The 19,529-nt window shown below is 49.2% G+C and overlaps 1 protein-coding gene and 1 long non-coding RNA gene across 2 annotated transcripts in view; one reads left to right on the top strand and one right to left on the bottom strand.

Moving 5' to 3' along the window:
* Positions 1-19,529, top strand: part of LOC149364008 (matrix metalloproteinase-2-like) — a 228,862-nt gene that overhangs the window by 104,823 nt on the left and 104,510 nt on the right. The gene's annotated exons all lie outside the window — the stretch shown is intronic.
* Positions 1-19,529, bottom strand: part of LOC149364009 (uncharacterized) — a 152,164-nt gene that overhangs the window by 59,980 nt on the left and 72,655 nt on the right. The window contains exon 2 of the long non-coding RNA XR_016289138.1: positions 14,221-14,481. This is a non-coding gene — a long non-coding RNA (uncharacterized LOC149364009). The remainder of the gene's footprint in view (positions 1-14,220; positions 14,482-19,529) is intronic.

Here is a 19,529-nt window from a genome sequence, read left to right as displayed (position 1 = left end):
CGTTTCATACCATTATCAAAAAATCATACTAGAAAAATAATACTGTCGTTGTCTTAACCGCTATGGCATTTGAGAAAAGGACATGGGGTAGAAGTACATCCATATCCCTAAAATATAATTCTCGTTTAACTGCTCAAGATGTTGACGATGAGCTAGACTTCCATGTTTCCTTTTTCTCGGCAAATGTACTCCAGTCTAAGTGATGCAGCGATTTCCGAAAGAATATCTGTTATTTTAATGGAGAGTTCATTTCATATTGCTTTAGTTCAGACACGTTCACCAAATTCAATATTCGTAGAAAATGACAAAATTACTCAAGTGCGCGAACTTCTGTTGAATCTGCCGGCATCTCATACTCAGGAAGCAGAGCAAACGGAGCCTCACCAGCCTGCGTTATGTATGCCACGTGTTATGTCGCATAGGTGGTCGAAATTTACGGCGTCCCTCATAGCCTGAGTCGCTTTGGGACGTTAAACCCTAATAAACCAAACCATAGCGTAAATGTATATATGTCTTGATGTGCCGTAGTGTACTTTTTCAATTCCTATAGACTTCGTTCTATAAATACCGAATGAAAGTAATACCGGAGGTGATCTCCGACTTTTCGGCACATCTCCAACCTCCTTTCTGTCTGCCAACTGAAAAATACAAGTACTTGAAGCTGGGCTTGTTGGTGCATATTCGTGAAAGACATGAGAGCGCAAAACTCGTCCTGTTCCCTTCCTCGTCCGTGTCCCCGTTTTGCGCTCTCATGTCTTTCATGAAAAATACAATTTTTTGGCTTCTGGAAGCTGTCTTTTTTGCACAGCACGCAAGTTGTGCACAAAACACCCCTTTCGCGAAGATGCCGGGTGTGTGTGAGCGTCGGTTTCGTGCCCATGTCTGAAATCCTACTTGCTTGCTCCACCACTCACAGACTGGACGAAAATCTTCGAGTGATCACTACTAATTCCTACCAGCAATGCTCGACTTCACTGGCCGTCTTCGGTTAACGGAACATGCATACCATGCGTTCTTATGGTTCCTTTCTGGAAAAGGCCAAGCTCATTTGAATGCAGCGTAAATCAACTTCGATTGCTTACTCGTTTTGGGTGAACTAGGCGCATTTTAAGTCATCGTAGCATTTTATTAATAAGCTTCATGTGCCCCGGAAGGTACCACATTATCACTATTACTGTTTCTTTTTTTTTTTTTTTGCTGTTCCTTTTCTGGGTGGTAAGCGGAAACTTTGTGGATTCCAAATGTTACCGGAAACTTTGCGTTTATATTGATTTGATGGAACATTTCGCCTCCATTGCGGTCGCGGGTTGGTTTCGCCTAGTACGCTGCTTAATGACGATTCGTGCTGGACTATTATTGTTGTTGAAAACGTTTATTTATCAAATTGAGTATTAACCCCTCGGTTTGAATCCCAATTTTAGGATTCCATTGGTCGAAGCTGCTACGGCGGCCCTGTTTGCGGGATAGCTTCCTCTAGTTAGCGAACTTTCGCACATCTAGCGACAAAAAACAAAAAGGTTGAATTGATCTTCCTGGAGGGAAGTTATCGGAACGACGCGGCTTACAGGCGGCGATTTAGACGTCGTGCCCGGTTCGTAACCCTCGGTTCACCCAGGACCTCAGAGGTTCGTCGGGTTCAAACCGCTCCCGCCACCGGTGCCGCCACTTGTAATCCTCCACCGAGCGTGCCTAATCGGATTAGCGTCGCGTCGAAGCTAGCGACCCGCTGTCGGCGCGCACCGGTGCGCCGGAGCAGCTACGGCGTCTCTCGCGCAAAGCCGTGTCGACGGCATGCCACCGCCGACCATGGCTGGGTTTTTTCGCTTGGCTGGCGAGAGGCAAGGTACGGCGTCCCGCCGCCGCCACGTACTCCATATGAGCAGGTAGCCTCAAGGTGAAACGGAACTGTCAGTTTCCGCGCTGTAACAAATTCTCGAACTTCTTTGAAGGTGAAAACGTCTTGTGGGTGTAATTAGGCCAGATGAAAATTATTCATACAACCGGAAATGTGCTTGCCACTCATATAAGAATCATTGATTGAACGCTCGTAATCCGTTCCCTTTCACTTTCTCTGCGTGCAGTCAGCAGAAAAAGTTAACGCGATGCAGCTGTGGAGATGAAAAATTATTTCGGCGCACCCACACAAGCTGATAGACCCGAGCCGCCTGCAGGTGTGAGCGCACGTACAGTCTTTGCCGAAAGTAACCAGGCAACGGTGGTTACTTTCTTAGCTACGTAGCGAAGCACTTACAGCAGCCGCAAAGCTCTGAATCTGTGTAAAGTAAAGTGAACCCTTGTCCCCACTTTCTGACACTTTTCGGTATTTTTGGATGCCGTAAAGGCTCCGCTATGCGTTTGAGAAGCAAAAACCTGCTGCTCGGTTACTTTTTACAAAAGCGGGCCATACTTCTTTCGTGGGTATCAATGCTAGGCGAGTGGATCGCGAGGAAGCGCTGCGGTAAATTTGTTCCCGAGCTCGCGCGTCCAGTAAACTTTTGCCGGCGACTGTACGTGCCGTGTTATGACTGGATTTCTGCCCCCCACATCAAGACGTCACCTTTCAGGTGATGATTTCAGTTATGAAACAAGCCGGTAGCGAATTCTGCAAGCCGATGAACAGCCAACGTTAGCAATGCAATGGTCAGTGCGACAACAAATTCAAGCCCGGTCCAGCGGCACAGCACGGTATCATAGTGTTGTTCCTACCGGACAAAATGTTTTCCGACGTCGTCTTTTCCGAGCAACAAGTTGCAAAGCTAAAGTGAAAGACTGAGCTCACGCAATTAACTTAGTGCACAACTCTTGCATGCTTACCTTACAGTTCACTCTGCCTCCATATACTTGAACTCTCGTGATGCGCGCCCGAACACACATAATCACGTTTACCTTCAACCTGATATGCAGCAATTGCCACTCTTCCGATGTTTGAATGTGTGTCATTACGGTTACCTACGTTCAAAACAATATATATATATATATATATATATATATATATATATATATATATATATATATATATATATATATATATATATATATATATATATATATATATATATATATCGAGAACTTACGCTGCAGATTCCACACGAATTATTGTTACCTTCGAGAGCCGCTCTACAGAGAAGAGAAAAACCCCAAAGTGTCGATTTAGCCCTACCCTCAGAATGCTCTCGAGACCCACCTTCGAGGATAACGAACCCGTTCTCACGTCACCGGTACCGTCCGGGAAGTCGCGCGGCTTTCCGGCCTCCTTTATCACTCTGAAGTATGCAAACTACAAAAGTTGACGGCTAGCAGCTAGAGGCTTTTCTGGGTGCGTTTATGCACGTGTCCACAGAGGTCTGATAGTTCGCAGAAATGTACCACAGATGGTCGGCCTTAACTCGTTATCGAAATATCGCTTCCATGCAGAAGTTGTTGGCACAATTTCGCAAGGCTAATGTGGCTTTTATAGCTTACTGCAAACTCAACTTCAGCCGCATGGTCTCTGCTTACATTCATCAATCGGTGGGCTACCATGGCTGATGCAAACACACCAGCAGTGTAGGAATCCACCGCTATGCGGCGCTACGAATTCTTTTTCCTCACCGGGGTCAAATTTCCAGTAACACATCTGGTACCGCTCCGTTATAGCTGCCCTAACGCTTCCACAGCGCGGGGTGGGGTCAGATCTTCTGTCCAGCTGGCACGATCGAACCGCTCCGCTGGAGCAACCGTGTCCCCGATACCTCCTCGCCTCCCTTACCGAACCGTTATCGCTGCCCGCTTCGCGCACTTCCGTCGCCACTGCTGATGACCCGGTTGCGCCAGGGTTGGAAGCAAGTAAAGGGCTGCACACGCCATAGCATCCCCCTCCCACCCCCTCTCCCCTTTTTATTAACCTTAATCGCCGAGCCAGCCGGGCTGTCGGAACCTTGACTCCTCCTCCTCCTCCCCCTGACACTAACGCTGCTGACCTCACTCATCTCCTCATTTCTCTTTTCTCTTCCCGGTTTCCTCTTTCATTATCTTTTTCTTTCTTTGTATCCAATTGCTACCGCCTGATGGAAAATTGATCCACATTTCTTATTATTTTTCTATCGAATCTTCTTTCTCGCGCTACCTCTCTTTCTATGTCCCCCCTCGGTAGCCATTCCTCCTGTCGAACGCCCGTCTAAATTAGCCTCCAACTTCTTTCTTCATTCTTCCATCTGCGTTGAACTTAAACACCTTTTCTTCTTTTCTAATTCCCCCCCTTTTTTTTTCCTGCTCTTCATTCTGCTGGTGGAGGGGTTGAAAAATCTAAGCCGACCGTTAAACAGCCGAGGCTTAACGTGAGAATGACAGAGATAAGGAAGACAAATAGCTGCGCGTTTTGACCGAGGTCTCTCTAAGCATGCCGAGAAACGAGCTCCGCTTTCCTGTACTTAACGGCGCGTCTTGTCTTTTTTTTTGGGGCTTTCTTTTTTTGTACGCGTCCACTCCGAGTCGGGTCAGCTGTGCTCTGTCTTCCTCGACGCGCGTCACATATCGACTTCGCGATAGCGCTGGTGGGAAGAAGGATGTCATTGAAGCCCCGCGTCTTCACTTTGTGTCACTGAAGCCGAAAAAGTACCCACTCCGGCCTAGCACTTTACTGCGAGGCCCAACTGTGACCTGCACCTACCGGGGCGTTTAACAAGAGCTCGATATCGGCGTCCTGTTTTTTTGTGTGTGTGTGTTTTTTTTTTTCCCACGCCGAGCTTGCGTTGAACGAAGTATACGAAGTTGGGCAAGGTAGATCGTTTTTACAAGTTATATCAACGCAAATCTCAGCAGCGCTGTACAAGGCTTCGGTACACTCAAAGGAACCCCAGGTGGCCGAAATTAATCACCAGCCCGTCCAACTACGCCGTCTCTCAAAATACCACGCGCGCAAGACCTGTTTTAGCGTTGAATTCCACGTAGCTTCACCAAATAAACGGGATTCAAGTGGAGTTTATATGCGCTAATATTTTACGAACTTGAGTAGAGTCTCGGAACGACAGCGACGTCTTCATGCTAACTCTTCTGAAAACATATAAATGTTTGCTTCATATTGAGTCCGTCTTTCGCATTCAACTGCTATAGAAGCGCTCCTTGTTCGGGCTAAGGGTCGGACAACCGTAGAAGACAAATAACGTGTGTTTCCGGATTACACAGTACTAACATTTCTGGAGCGTGTAAACATCGAAGTGAAAGAAAGAGGAAAATCAAGATCAAGAAAAAAAAAAAGAGGGCACGAAGTTCCAGCTCGCGACTAAAATATAAAGCATCTCAGCTAACGACGAGACCCGACATGCAGCACCAAGCCGTTAGGGGCCTCGCTTTCTCGGCTTAAGTGGGCGATGGTTCAAGTACAAACGTGAAAACAAGGGGCAGTAGAGCGATCAAAGCCAGCTTGGCAGGAGCTTAAAACGAAACCCGTGGCGTTGCGGTGGGCGAGCCAAAACAGTGACACACGCTCATCACTTTTGCTGTTGGCAAGGCTTTCGGCGCTTGGACAAGCGTGACGGAGGGTGCTTCCCGCTTTACAGCAGAAGTCTGTCGCGCAACGCTATTCCGGCAGTGTTTGCAAGTGCTCTCTGATGCCCTTGTTGTTCAGTGCGACATTATGTGAGCGGCCGCTTGTAAACTGCGCCACTTAATGGGCCCAGCTTAAGCCGGCACTGCGCGTTTTACTGTACGCTATGCCACATACTTCATAACAGGGGCTAGCCCTCGCATGCCAGGCTACATTTCATTTTCTGCCCTTTTTTTTTTCGCTACAGCTGCATTCATGGGCGTTGCCTGGTGGTGACGCTTAAGCTTATGCGACGGAACTTTCCAAATAAATAAATGAAACTGATGTCGACGACACAAAAAAAAGACCCAGTTTCCTCCTGACTTCGAGGGCTGGACACACTTCAGCCTCGCCGACCTGAAAAAGAAATTTACAAAAAAGTATCGCTATGTCGTCGGTATATAGCAAAGAACGTACCTGAGGCCGTTGCCACACGGAAGCTCGGCAAATGCCTGAAGCCTTACACGGGTCTCGTCGCTGAAGCGCGAAACGGCCATAGTTCCTCGCCCATTATGACGAAGAGGCAATGAAGAAAAACGTGCTCTCGGCAGCGGGGTCCAAAACAATGAGAAAAGAAACGATAATGGCGCGAACGTTTGAAAAGAAAAAATAAAAGAGCGAAGTTACAACACAGGTCAGCGTGTACTGCACCTCTCTTACAGCGTGCTTCGTGTGGACCGAGGAAGAGGGGGGGGGGGGATGCACAGAGCTTTGTATAAAACTGTACAAGAGCGCACGAAAAAATGCAGCGGTGAAACGCAAGAGAAATGACGGTGGCAAGAAATGAAGCGGCTGTCCCACGGCGTGTAGCGGCGGCGACTCAGGTGCAAGTCGGTCGCCCCCCGAGGCACCGCCGTCGTCCCCGTGCCGGGTCCTTTAATTAAATCTGATTAGAGCGGCAGCCGAATTAACGGGACGTGGTCGGGCCGTGATGAAAAAGGTGTAGGGAAAGGCGGGGGGTAACGTTACACTGTCGGGGGTTCCAGAAAAGGGAGTTGAGGGGGTAGCGGAAACTTGTGACCCCCTCCTACCTTCCCCGGTTCGTAGCATGCATCGACCGAGCAGGGCTGACTATTTATCGCCGCTAAAGGGGCCTGGCAACAAAGTGGTCTACTGCCGCCTTCGCGCCATGGCCATCATCCCCTTGTATGTACAGCTCGAATCAACATTAAAGGGAACAGTTGATTTTCGCGCAACTAACGGTAACTGCCGCAGTACGAGTGAGGAACCATGATTTTTCTATCCTTAACAACTCCGTCATTTTTTTTTTTTTCAGGTTCCATGTAAAAGTTGAAATAACTTGCGAATTGCTGCGAAGTGCTCCTTTACTCACTGTCGCTCCAGTACCTTGGAAAACAGCGGGCAGACCTTGCAGCCTGAGCACAGCTGAGGGAAATGACCAGTTGGGAGTATTCTGGTTAGAGGAACCGAGCCAAAATTGCTGTTAACAAAAATATATATTAAAAATGAGGAGGGGAGGGGAGAGGGGACAGTCGTCCTGGACCAATGCATGTTCTATAGCCGGCCGGAGAAGCCTGACTAACGTCTTCAAAATACACACACGCCTGTAAATACCTAAACACTGTCGAGAGACGTTGAGTTGAAAGCCGAAGCCGAAACGGATGCCTGTACTTTTCGTGTCTCTTTTCGTAACCAACTTAAATAGAGGGAAGACGGAGGAAACGCGTGTCGACGCAAAGCGAAGAGAGCAGTACGCGCAGCAACGCTGTACTAACAAACAAGACACACTTTGAAACCAGTCCGCCAGGAAATTTACTTACACTCAGGCGGTGCTGTTCACCAGTTCCACGTTTCCTGAAAACATCCGCCGACGGTATACAGGCGACCTTCATTCTTAATCTTAGTGCATCACTTCACTTTATCTGTCGTTCACACTTTATTCCTATTTTGTCGGAAACAGGAGGAAATGGAGCGACTTCTTAGGGGTAAACCATTCGATTCTGCAGCGACTGACAGTGCCAATGGTAGCGCGAATGTATTGATATATACAGTATGTTTCACATAAGTCTTTCGACAGTTTTTAGAGATGGGCTCTTTGAGTAGTTACAAGAGTACTTTTTTCGACATAGCATTGTCAGCTGTATAGTACATCAGAATACAGTTAAAACGTGCTAACTAGCAAGCTGGTTAACTAGTTAATATTAGTTAACCAGTCTGCTAGTGAGCATGCCTTAGCATGTCTTAGGTGAAATTTTGGCAACGTCGCGCCAAAACCAAGCGCTTTCGAGAAGCTTGCAAACAAATCAATCTCTCCAGTGCACGTAACCCGTCGAAATAGCAAAAATTTGGGGGGGGGGCACAGCGACGTGTTCGAAATTATAGGAACTCATACGGATGTCACTTACGGTAGTCTACACGCTTCTCAGTAATTAAGGAACCTAACAGTAAAAGTTAAAAGGCTAACTATCCCATATTAGTTAAGCACCCTGCTATAGGTAGCACATCTTAGTTGTACTCTGATGGGCTACACCGCAGACAAGCTATGCCGAAAAAAGCGCTCTTCTACATCAAATAGACTTTTAAAAATAGTGGAAAGTCTTAGGTGTAACACTCTGTACAACGATGACTAAAGTTCCTCGGGCTTGCGTTGCCACGCACACGAACTCCGGCTGCACCCGCCATGAAATTCTTTGTGCACATAATATGTTTGTGAAGGAACAGGAGACTGTCCTGTCCCATAGTTCTGCTCTGTTCCTTCACAAATGAATAACCAGCATGCCAAAGCTGCTGTCCTGACATGCGTCCTTTGATCGGTGTAGACGTGTTCACCATTCTGTTCCCAGCGACAGTTGCTTCGCCCCGATGGGCATGCTTGAGTGCTCCCGGTCTTTTATTCCTCCTATGAGTTTTGGTGCGCGTTATGTTGAGGAACTTCGATTTGCGTTAAAGAAGTGCCCCGAATAAAGCTACGCCGAGCAGAGCTTGTAGTTCTGGCAATGAAATCAGTTCAACCTCGTTGTGACGACCGTTGAATATTCACTCAAAACGGGTTGTGTGCGGTGCCGCAGCACCTATGAAATCCTGCCGCTGCGCACTCGGGTCGGAGGTTCGACTCCCAGACGGCAGTGGCTGCATCTTGATAGGAGATAAATTTAAAAAAAAAAAAGCACACGTCCGTTGAAACATGTGAACATTTAAGAACTCCAGGCGATGTAACCGAATCCTAATCCCTCCATCATGGTATCTCCCACAGTCCCTAATGTGTAACTCCTCTCAGGCACGTTATCAACATCCTTCATACTGGCCTAATTCCTTCATTTCATCTTTTCTTTTCCCACTTAAGTGTAGCCAACAGAAATTGGTATTCTTATTAACATCCCTGCATTTCCTGTTCTCTTTCTCTGCCGTCGCGGTGGCTCAGTGGTTATGGTGCTCGGCTGCTGACCCGAAAGACGCGGGTTCGATCCCGGCCGCGGCGGTTGAATTTCTTTGGAGGAGAAATTCTAGAGGCCCGTGTACTACGTCAAAGAACCCCAGGTGGTCGAAATTTCCGGAGCCCTCCACTACGGCGTCTCTCATAGCCTGAGTCGCTTTGGGACGTTAAACCCCATAAAACCAAACCAAACCAAACCAAACCTATTCTCTTTCTCTCTCTTGCTATTTGTTGTTTGCGCAAAATATGTTATTACTTTTATTTTCGTGTCGATTAATAGCAAACGACCAAGAAATCGTACGGGACGAGGTCTCCTGTACTCCTGTACATATAAATGAAACTGTAGGCCACCCCAAAGGCCGGAAGCCAATGTAAAACGAAAACTCATGAATGAAAGAAGAGTGTCCGTCCTATATGCTAACGCACCATCGTGGTGTAAACGCTGTCGCGGGTTTCAGTTGCACCGTTGCGTGCCCCAGGGTCGACAGCGGAGCGTCGGGTCGTCGCGGTTCCTACCCCCCCGACCTCTCGCCTCAAAGCGCATAGACTGCTTGTCCGCGCAGGCGCCTGCACGCGCAAGCGCAGCTCGACGGCGCGGTTGTTTATCGCTCCTCCGGGCGGGCGAGTCCCTGAAAACGCAAACTTGGAGGTCGTCGCACTGCGCGCGCCGGCCGCGGAAAGACGCGACCGAGGCGTCTTCTGGCTGCCGCTCTCGGCGCGCGCGAGGGTAGGCTCATCTCGCATGACGCCTCTTCGCCAGGAAGTCGTCTGGCTACTGTCTCGCACCATCGGCGACGCGAGCGCTAAACTCTGGCGGGCCTCGCGCAGTCGGTTCCGGCGCACTACACCCGCGGGTGCCTGACGTCTCTGCTGTGTGCGCTTACTTTTCTTCTTACTGCGATAGATGCTTCTCGGGAAGGTTTCGGGGGAGACGATGCCATCGGGTGTGGGTGTAAGGGAAAACTCAGTGACGTTACCACTCTAAGGATCACGGGGTTAACTCCTGACGGATGGCGATGCAGCATATTACCATGAGTTGCTGACCTCCTTGCATAGTTACAGTTCAGAGTATTTGCTCATATGTGATCTAGATCTATGTAGTCAATGTAGAACCACTGGAGATCAATGCCTTAGTAGCGGCCCCTGCCGGGGGATTATAGAACTTGGGCAAATTGGTACGACTCCATAGTCAATAGACGTTTTTAGCATACCGGAGGCGTATTAGCGGAGTCGTATACCGGTTGACAAGATGTCTCCTGCGCACGGGCAGAGGTCCCGCTTTGCCCTATGTCACTGCGCATGCACGGGAGGCGTCCGGTGAACCAGTATACTTCTACGCTAATACCTGTGAAAATATAAGAGCGAAAGACGCGGTTTCATGCACGGAATTATATTGTGTTTCATCTATGTGTCAGCGTCCTTTGCGCTGTTATATTAATTATCATCTCGATGGTTGTGCTTCCATCTCCTCATGGCCAGTGTGGACCCAGAATCACTTAAAAAAAGAACCGGTTCGTGACAGCTGTACTACTCTTGCTTTTTGCCACGTGGGAAGATGGATGGGTTTTAACAGCCTGGAAAATTTCTCCGCTTCAAAGAAGAGTAGCCACAAGGCTTGAGAGTGAGTTGAATTTATGCTACAAGACCTTTCTCGTATACCTCGTCATCAAAGGGGCTCCTTCTTTAGAAGTTAACTCACGAGACTTCTTTGCATCATTTTGCAAGGCAGAGTCACGCTGGCGCGTCAAGATCCCAGTACAGCGTTGCCAAACTCACGGCACAAAAAGTCTGTTTCGGCTGTCGTTGCGCCAACTGGCGTTACTGCCGGGTTCTCTCGTTTATTTGACGAAGCCGGGAAGATGCAGGAAACACTCGTGCAAGAGTGGCACGGCGATTGATATCCGTTACCGTGTACTCTTAGTATACAAGCTCACTTAGAAAAAAAAAAAAAAAAAACACGTTCATCTTTCTTCCATGCACGCTTGTCAAATACACATCTGTCTTTTGGGCTAACTTGACCGCCGTGAAGGCATCCGTAATTCGAGTGCCACTAGATCCAGCATGGACACGCTGGGTTGCACTCGGCGCACTTTTCTCTCCCTCCCTTCATGGTGTACGCTGTGCCGACTGTTGTTCAACAAATTTACAACAATAAAACATTCCTTCGAAACAAAGGCGAAATGGATTTCGGACGCGAATGTTGACGGCGCGCCTTTCCAAAAAAAGAAATCTCATTCGACACACACAACAGTCGGCATTAGGCTTTGAATCTTCCGTGTTTCCTCCCATATGACTCGGCAACAAGGAAGAGGCGAACCTGATGCGTAAAATATGAGGGGTGAAGAGGAAATGAAAAAAAAAAAGCTATATCTCTGGCGTATTTTCTAGCTCAGCGCAAGTAGCAGCAGACACGGCTCGTTAGGGTGGCGAAGGAAAACACGAAGCAAAGTAAAAATCATGTCTACAAACGCACGCAGTTTACCAGCGCGCGCTCAGAGAAGGCAGGCGCGGCAAAAACCTGCCAACTGCGGATGACACAGGCGTCCCCTGCTTTCTGCAAGAATTACCTTCCTCTAAGCGCAAAACGCTCCTGACGACGCGCGCTTCGTACATCTCTGGGTGCCTCCCCCCCACTCTCCAGCTCCGTCAACCCCGTCTTTCTTGCTCAATTTCGGTCTCTTTCCAGTTGGGAAATGCTCGAAGGAGGAGCGACAGCGATCAAAAACGCGGAAGGCTGGTGGAGTCGCACGAACCTCCCCACCGTTCACGCGGCATCTCGTCGTCTACCCGAGAAAAGCGCGCGCAGAAACAGCAGCGTAGCGGCGGCGATCAGGAAAGACGAATGAGAAGGAGCGAGAACGTCGAGCGAGCGAGATTTCTCTCCGCCGTCGCCTCCGCCGCTGCGAATCGCCAGCCTTTCCCTTCATACCCTTCTCACGGAGACTTCGCCTTCCTTTCCGCGTTCTAATGGTTCTTCGCGCGGCGCGGTGGTGCTCGGTGTCAGCACGTTTCACCGAGCACCGGAGAGCGCGCTTTTGAAAACTATACGAGCCACTGAAAAGAAACGGAGGAAGCTCGATCCTCTCACCCTTCTCCAACGACCCCGCGCCAATCCGGCTATAGAGAAGCCCCGTTCGCCCTTCGCTCTACGGCAATGTCCGATTAAATAACGGCGGTGGAAAACAGCGTAGAGAGAGGACTGATGCGTTTAAGGGCGCCGGGCCGCGCTCTTCTGGCCTTTTCTCCTTTTCTTGACCTTGTTCCCCGTTTCGACGTTCCGGGCGGTTTTTCTTTTTTTCCTCTCCTAGTATCGAAACTGTCGTCGGGGGGGGGGGGGGGGGGGGGGGGGGGGGGGACCCTCTTCTTCGTTTGCTGGATCATCCAGCGTCCTTTAATGGCCGCCCGCGTTTTCCGTGTGGTTCTGAGCTCTTTCCCCTACTTTCGCCTTGTTTTCCGTACGTCCGGAGTCGTTCGCCAAAAAGAAGGAAAAGGACTTAAATGAAGAAACGCTGTCTTGCCGCTGGTCGAACGTGTTTTCCGCTCCGTGTTCCCCAGGCCGTTCTCCGTTAGCCGGTCGGTGTGCGGACCTCAGCGTAAAAGCATAGAGGAACGAAGAAAAAGGACTCCGATCGGCAAACTGTGCTGTTTTCTGTGTTCCTAGACCGTCGTGAGAGCGATTCCAGTAAGCGAGCTTGTAAATGGACGGGGAGAAAGCGGGCGACCCCACTATCGTCAAAAATGTGAAAGCTCCGTGTGCCCGCGTTCTGCAGTCACTTATCGCTTCTTCTCACGCCATACACCTTCCTAGCTGGGAAGTTCTTCTGGGCACAAAAATGTATGGAAGACAAACTCTGCAGATCACTTTTCCAGTCCGTACTTTGCGCCCATTCAGACGAGTCGTGCACACCGAACTTCGATACACGAGCCACTCGGTATGTAATTCAATGTTGCTTTTTTTTTTTTCGCCATTCTTCGTGCCTATAGAGAGGGGCTTTCGAACAAGTCAGCTACTAAGTGGACGGCTGTGGGAAAACGAGCGGATTTTTCTTAAGAACATCCAAATCTGTTCTAAACTTGAGTTGTGGAACATGCTTGTGTGTTAAGCATGCCTCTTTTTTTTACGTGCTGAGTGTCAATAAAGAATTTAATCGTCACGACTGCAGATTAGCGTTGCTTTATCTGTACGCAGTGGGAGGAAGAGTATTGTTGGGTAGCACACATGCTGGAATTGGGCCTGTCAGGTAAGAGTGCTCCGGATAATAAAATAAAAATAAGAAGTGAGATTAACCATTAAAATGTGCGTAGTCTATACAGCTGATGGTATGCGTTAAAGTTGCGTGCTTATTTATATAGTCGATCCTGCTGCCTATATACTGCACCAAGATTCTGCTCTCTTTTCCTTTTCTCGAAGAACATGTGCGAATTCATCTCATTCATCATAATTCATCATAAGCGCCGAAAGCCGAGGGATCGAGCGTCTCAATTTAACCCTTGGGGTTTCTGGATCTCCAGCGTGTGCGATATTTATTTATTTTTTTTTTCAGTTTCACCACATCAGATTTTCTCTTCTCTATTGATGTATATAGTAACACCTGACACAACTTGTGCTTATATTTATTTATGTATTTACTTCGAAATACTGCAGGCCTATATGGCCCAAGCAGGAGGGGCATACAACATAACAATCACACACAAAGAAAAGAAAATGCAATGCGCAGCATAATTCGGTGATAACAAAGAGAAGAAAAAAAAACAGCATTAGCAAACTTTTTGATTGAATATCTCATGGATAACCTTACGAAGCAGGCCATCTTCAGTTTCGACAACCTGTTCTTTAATGCCAAACACGATTAAGTTGCTTCTGCGGCTACAATCTTGGTTCCAAATCAGTTAGGCGCAATCTCTGCGAGTAAAGTTCTCAGTATTTTTCAACGATTTCTTGTAACCTTTGAATCTACTGCGAGTTTTTATACACTTCCTCAACATCGTCCCCCACCTTATCTATACGCACGCCCAAATCCGACACAGCTTTTTCAGTCTTTTCCAGTATTTCCTTTACTACCACTGGGTGACTGCGAATTGCTTTCTGACCTTCTAGAAGAGACTCCGTAGAACCAGTGGGACCAGGGTTTTTCTCAATATCGCCGCAGAGCAGCAACTTGCAAACACGGAAGCAATCAGCAGCAATAAGAGCGAGAGTGCTTGGGCTCGGCATACCAACAAGATTTCTTTCATCACTTCTAAATGAACGACTGTAACTAACCTGCAATAAGATGGGAGGCATGCTTAACACACCGTCCATACCGCTGTCACCGAGCCTACTGAAGTTCCAAGAATGCAGGCCTGAGTTTATATCCGCTGCTATTGGTGACGTCACGTGTCGGTAACTTGGTACTGCCGCCTGAAGGAATCCGTCGATGCGGTGGGCGTTGTCCCATGCGACGCCGGATTTCACTGCTTGCTCTGTGGTTCCATCGTCGTGCGGTTGAAACGCTAGCATTCCGGCTGAAGATAGCCCGATCGCCTGCAACAAGATTGGAGGCATGCTTAACACTTTCCGTTCCGCTTTCGCCGAGCCCTTTCTTCATTTATCTTTCTTCATTTATTTTACTCTCGTCAACTTTCCAGACTTTGGTGTTTGGTATTCGATCTTTTCTCTACATTTTCATTTTCGTTGCAGTGCTTAACACCCGCTCCCGAAGCGCCTTTTTTTTTCTCTTCATCATGCATAAGGGTCAGCGCGACTTCGTACCTATAGCACTCACGCACACACGTTCGTTCGCTCAGGGCAAGAAAGCGACCGCCACGCCACGTTGAGCGTGATTTGGGGGGGTTCAAGGGCTGACGGCTTGAGTATTGGAAACGGTGCAGGGGAGGGGGGAGGGATCACTGCTTATTGATTTAGCAAAGGGCGCATTTCGATCAAAATGCGGCCGTCGACGATAGCCACTGAGGAATAGAAAGATGAATGAAGAAAAAGAAAAAGGAAGGAATAGAAAAAGGGACACGCACACGGGGAATAAAAAACTATATCACCACACCGCACACAGGCGCACAAGCTGGCTGGGCCGCAGGACAGACGCCTATATAGGCAGAAGCAAAAAAATCTTTGCACCGTGTGTGTCGGAGGCTCGAAGCGCGGCGTCGGCTGTGACTCGGCGTCAGCCGGGGCCGCCGTGGCAGTTCACCGGGGCGTGTGGCGATCCATTACTCGAGGACGCACAGTCGTGCGTCGGCCAGCGGCAGCAGCAAGGCGAGACCCCGGCAAGGAAACCGATCGAGCAGGTCGAGTGCGCTCGGATGGACGGTGGTCGTTGCCGTGCGACGTGTGTGCGCGGGAGCCGCACGCGAGCGCCCGCGGGAGACCTCGATCGGCTAAGACAAATGAAGGCCGCATAATCGCGGCCATCGTTGCCGCTCGTGTGGCCAACGGAACCAGCGGCGGAACCAGCGGGGCGGCATTGCCATGCATTGGCGGCGGCGGCACAAATCGCGCGATTCGCGGATGGCGGAGCGCTCCTCGTTTGCGTGTGTAAATGTCGCGCCTCCATTTGTTACGTGGAAATGTGACGCCGGGTATTTGCTATACGACGGCGTTCCTCTACTCAAGCGGCGATTACGTCTGGCTGTCGTTCCTGTATATTTGTATAAATGTGAGCCGCTGCCCTTGGCTTCGTCGTGTCGAACGCAATGCGCGACTTGCCTAGAAGCAAAAAAATATATATATATTCCAATGCTCACAAGACGTAACGGAACAGGAAGCAGTGGACAAGCCATGAAGAGCAATAGCCGCGCTGAACTGTTTACATCATTATACTGAATGCATACGCCGCGATGTGTAATGACGGGTCATTTAGGCGGCGGTAATATGTGTCACGCTAGAATTCCATAAATATGTCGGATTTTAGCTGCACACCGGAGCCGCCTCATTTTTCTTTCTCATGATATACGGCTCCAAGTTGCTCTGATTGAGTTTCAACTCCCAAGGGGAAGAACACGGCAAAATATTATTCATTTAATTTTAATGCCCACAACGCTTGATGCACGGGAAAGAATGAGTGGGAAATTGAGGAAGTAAAAAGCAAGAAAATAGGTGAGCGGGCAAATGGGAAGATGAGGAGGAGCTCCAATGAAACAGCAAAGATAAAAAAAAAATATTTCTGACGTTTCACCGTTCTAAGCAAGTCGCGCCGATAGCAGTATCGCCCCACATTGCTACCTTTCTCCGGACAACAGATGGCACGCTCCCATTGGCTAGAGGCCTGTACCACGTGACCTCCAATGTGAGGTCCTCAGTGGCCACAACAGTACCAGCCCCAAGGTGGCATATCCTAATTGGCCAATTCATGGTCTCGGAAAAATGCTCCACTTCATGGAGTCAGATTGTGATCAAGTGATACAGGAGTGGTGCTGTCACGGTGAGTTTCCCGTTACGGCGACCATCCCTACAACGACACCGCAAAGCCGAGAAAACGAGCCGGATAGAGCAATTTTTGCGATAATAGTTGCAAAGTAAAACGTTAATTAAAGAGGTGAAGAGGAGATGTCAGGAGATAAAGGATAAAAAAAGTGCACGAAGCGGGATGAGGAATGAAGAACAGATAAGGAAAGAAAAAATAAGGGGCAAGGAAAAGGTGAAGCAAAGATAAAATAAGAAGGAAGGGTTAGCGATTGAGGATACATCAAGAGTAACGTAAAGAAGTGTGCTCGTGAAAGGAGATGAAAGTGTGGAAGAAAAAAGGAACCGAATAAAGAAGCAGTTGGAGCACAAAGAAAGTAGAAAAAAAAATGGATAAGATAAATGAGCAGTGTAAGGATAACTTAAGAAAAAGCTGAGCGTCAAGAAGGAAGAAACACTGGTTTCGGGGAGAATAGTCGACGAGTTTCGAGGGCGGACTGAGAACAGTGCTACATAAAAGCAAGCTATAGGGACAGAGTTTGTACTTCGGCAGTACAGTGCCTGACGTAATGTAGGACATCAGGAGTTAGCCACTCTGAAAGCAAAATGGCGAACAGCGAAACGTGGTCTTAAATGTTTTCTAACACTCCCACGACCCATCCGTATACGTATGATCATTACAGAGTGTTATGTGCAGGCTTAAGCAACACTCAAATCCGGAAACAGCGAAGTGTCTCGATGCCAGCGTCGAAACTGACGTCGAATCGCGGCTACGTTTGTGACAGACGCCTATAGGAGAGCAGTGCACTTGCACGAGCTGCTTTGAACTTCAGTTTCGCGAAGAAAGAGATTCGCGTTAGGCTTCGCGATACTTCGTTGCCCAATCGGCTCACACAGAAGAACCAAGACGGAAGCTGTGGTCAAGAGCATGCGTCTCGAAGCGGGAGCATTCTCGCCGCACGATCTCAGGTCACTGCACTGCTAATGAACTCGTCTGGGTGCTCAAGTTTCGTTTTAATAAAACCCGCAATTACAAATTCTTTGCGTATAAGAATAAATTATTACTTCACCTCACATAGAGGGTCAGTCAAATTCTACTTTAAAAAATTGGTGGGGGTATAATGTAGTTAAACCGAGTAGATGTGCCAAAGCAGGTGTTCATTCTTCAGTTGGAGAGGACACCTAAGATTCGCCTTAAGGGTATGACGCAATAGCTGAAGTGGGTTCAATGCCCATAAATGCAGAATTGCTCATTCTGTACTTAATATTCATAGATGCGGCGCGTCCTCATACCACTACCATCCCAGTGGCGCAGCGGTTAAATGATGCACCACTGCACTGGCAGGTGGCTGTTTCTATCACAGCCAACGGTGATTGTGCCACCCATGTTGGCCAATTCCTTTTTTTAAAGCAGGGAGGTCCACGGGCCACGGACCACGCGACGAGAGGTTAGACCTGGCGTAGTATTGCTTTCGCAATAAAAAATCAACAGTCTGCTTTGCCTATGTATTTCGTTGTATAGGGCATTTCGTTATATCGGAAGCCTAGCTGTATCAAAACGCCACAGCCGCGCTGCCTTCAAGAGGAGCCTCAGCACGCCCGACCGAGAGCGACCACTTCCCGAGTCCAGCGGAGCCATTCCGTTTGGCGCGGAGCGCGCGGTCCTCTTCCCGGTGAATGTCCTCGTGCTTTGCTAATTCATTAGCAGCTTACTCGTTCCCGCTCTCAGCCACAAGTGCGGCCCGTTCTGCGCTGTCGCGCGGGCCTCCTGTTTGTCTTCTACGCCGCCCCGTTATCGCGCCCACCATTGAGAGGAACTGCGCCGCGGGTGCGCCACGCGTGCGATGTTTGCCACCGGACGACACCACTGCCGTGGAGGGGCGCGGCCCGTCCGCTATCTGCGGCGCGCATGCCCGTGCCGTCTGTTCCGGGCCACCTCTCCCTCCTCGCCCATTGCGGAGTAATAGCGGCAATTAATTAACGCCAGCCCGGTTAACGAGCGAGAAAACGAAAAACGGCAGGGGGGGACGATGAACAACCCCAGTCGCGCTCGCGTGTTGAACTGCTTGCTGCACACCGGGCGCCAGTGGTGTGGTAGAACCTCACTGCTGCTGGCGACGGGCAGTGCCTGTGTATAGTTTGGCGCAGGGTGCAATAGAAGCGCGGAAGCGCTGACGACGATGTGAAGGGAACAGCGGCGACGGTTACCGAAGTAGCGTACGTGCGTCTTGATCCCAGGGGAGGCGTACAACTAACGGGAAGCCTCCCGCCTCAGTAAATGTGTGATGCTACACTAACACTAACTTCTGCTGCTCCGTGTAAGCTCTGTCGGATTGCATGTGTTGCAAAAGCCACCGCCTCTGGCCGTGCTGCACGGAAGTGACGGCCCCTGGCCGTTCAGAAGAGGAGGACAGAAAGAAGGGGTGGAAGGGGACGAACAAACAGAATTAAGTCAGACACATGAACGAGTGGCGTCCGGCTGCCGTAGGTAAAAGCAAGAAGAAGCTAGAAAAGACACGAAAAGCAGGCACGGTGAAGCAAGAGCTAGGTGATCAAGCGAGCACCGTCCCTATTTCTTTTCCCCGTCTATAGGGGAGCGGTTGCGCTTTCCTTTTTTTCTTCTTTTCCTTGGCGTGCCTGCCTCCTGGACGTATACGTACACCCGGGAAGCGTATAAATTAGCGCCAGCTGAGCACCGGATTTCGGACGTTACGCTCCGACACGCCCCCCCCCCCCCCCCCCCCCCTTCACTGTCCTGCGCGTTCCTTCTACCGCCTTCTACTTCTTCTTTCTCTCTCTTTCTTTCTCGTGCTGTTGATACAGCTTCCGAGCTTCCTCACAGCAGATGGTCGGAAGGCTCAATTCCGACTTCTCTCTTGGCTAAATAGCCGTCCTTTTGTACCCTTTCTTTCATCTCGAAGTGCGCGGACGTCCTTCTATGAACCGTCCCGTATACGTCTCAATTCGTGCGTGAGTATTTTATTTTTCGCGCGTACACACACACGCACACACGCACGCGCGGGTGCAAACACATTAAAAGAAGAGGAAAAGACTGTATAAGCGGGCCTTCGAGCCATTTTACTTTTGTCAGCGAGCTGGGAGTCCGTTGCTGCGCCGAGCGCGACAGAGATGGAGCGCTTCGCCGCAGTGGCGCTTAGCCCCTTTCTCTCTCT

This window comes from Amblyomma mixtum, chromosome 2 (assembly GCF_055824585.1).
Source record: "Amblyomma mixtum isolate Tamu chromosome 2, ASM5582458v1, whole genome shotgun sequence".
Taxonomy (NCBI): Eukaryota; Metazoa; Arthropoda; class Arachnida; order Ixodida; family Ixodidae; genus Amblyomma; species Amblyomma mixtum.
The sequence above is the reverse complement of the archived record's forward strand: the minus strand, read 5'-3'. Positions and strand labels throughout refer to the sequence as shown.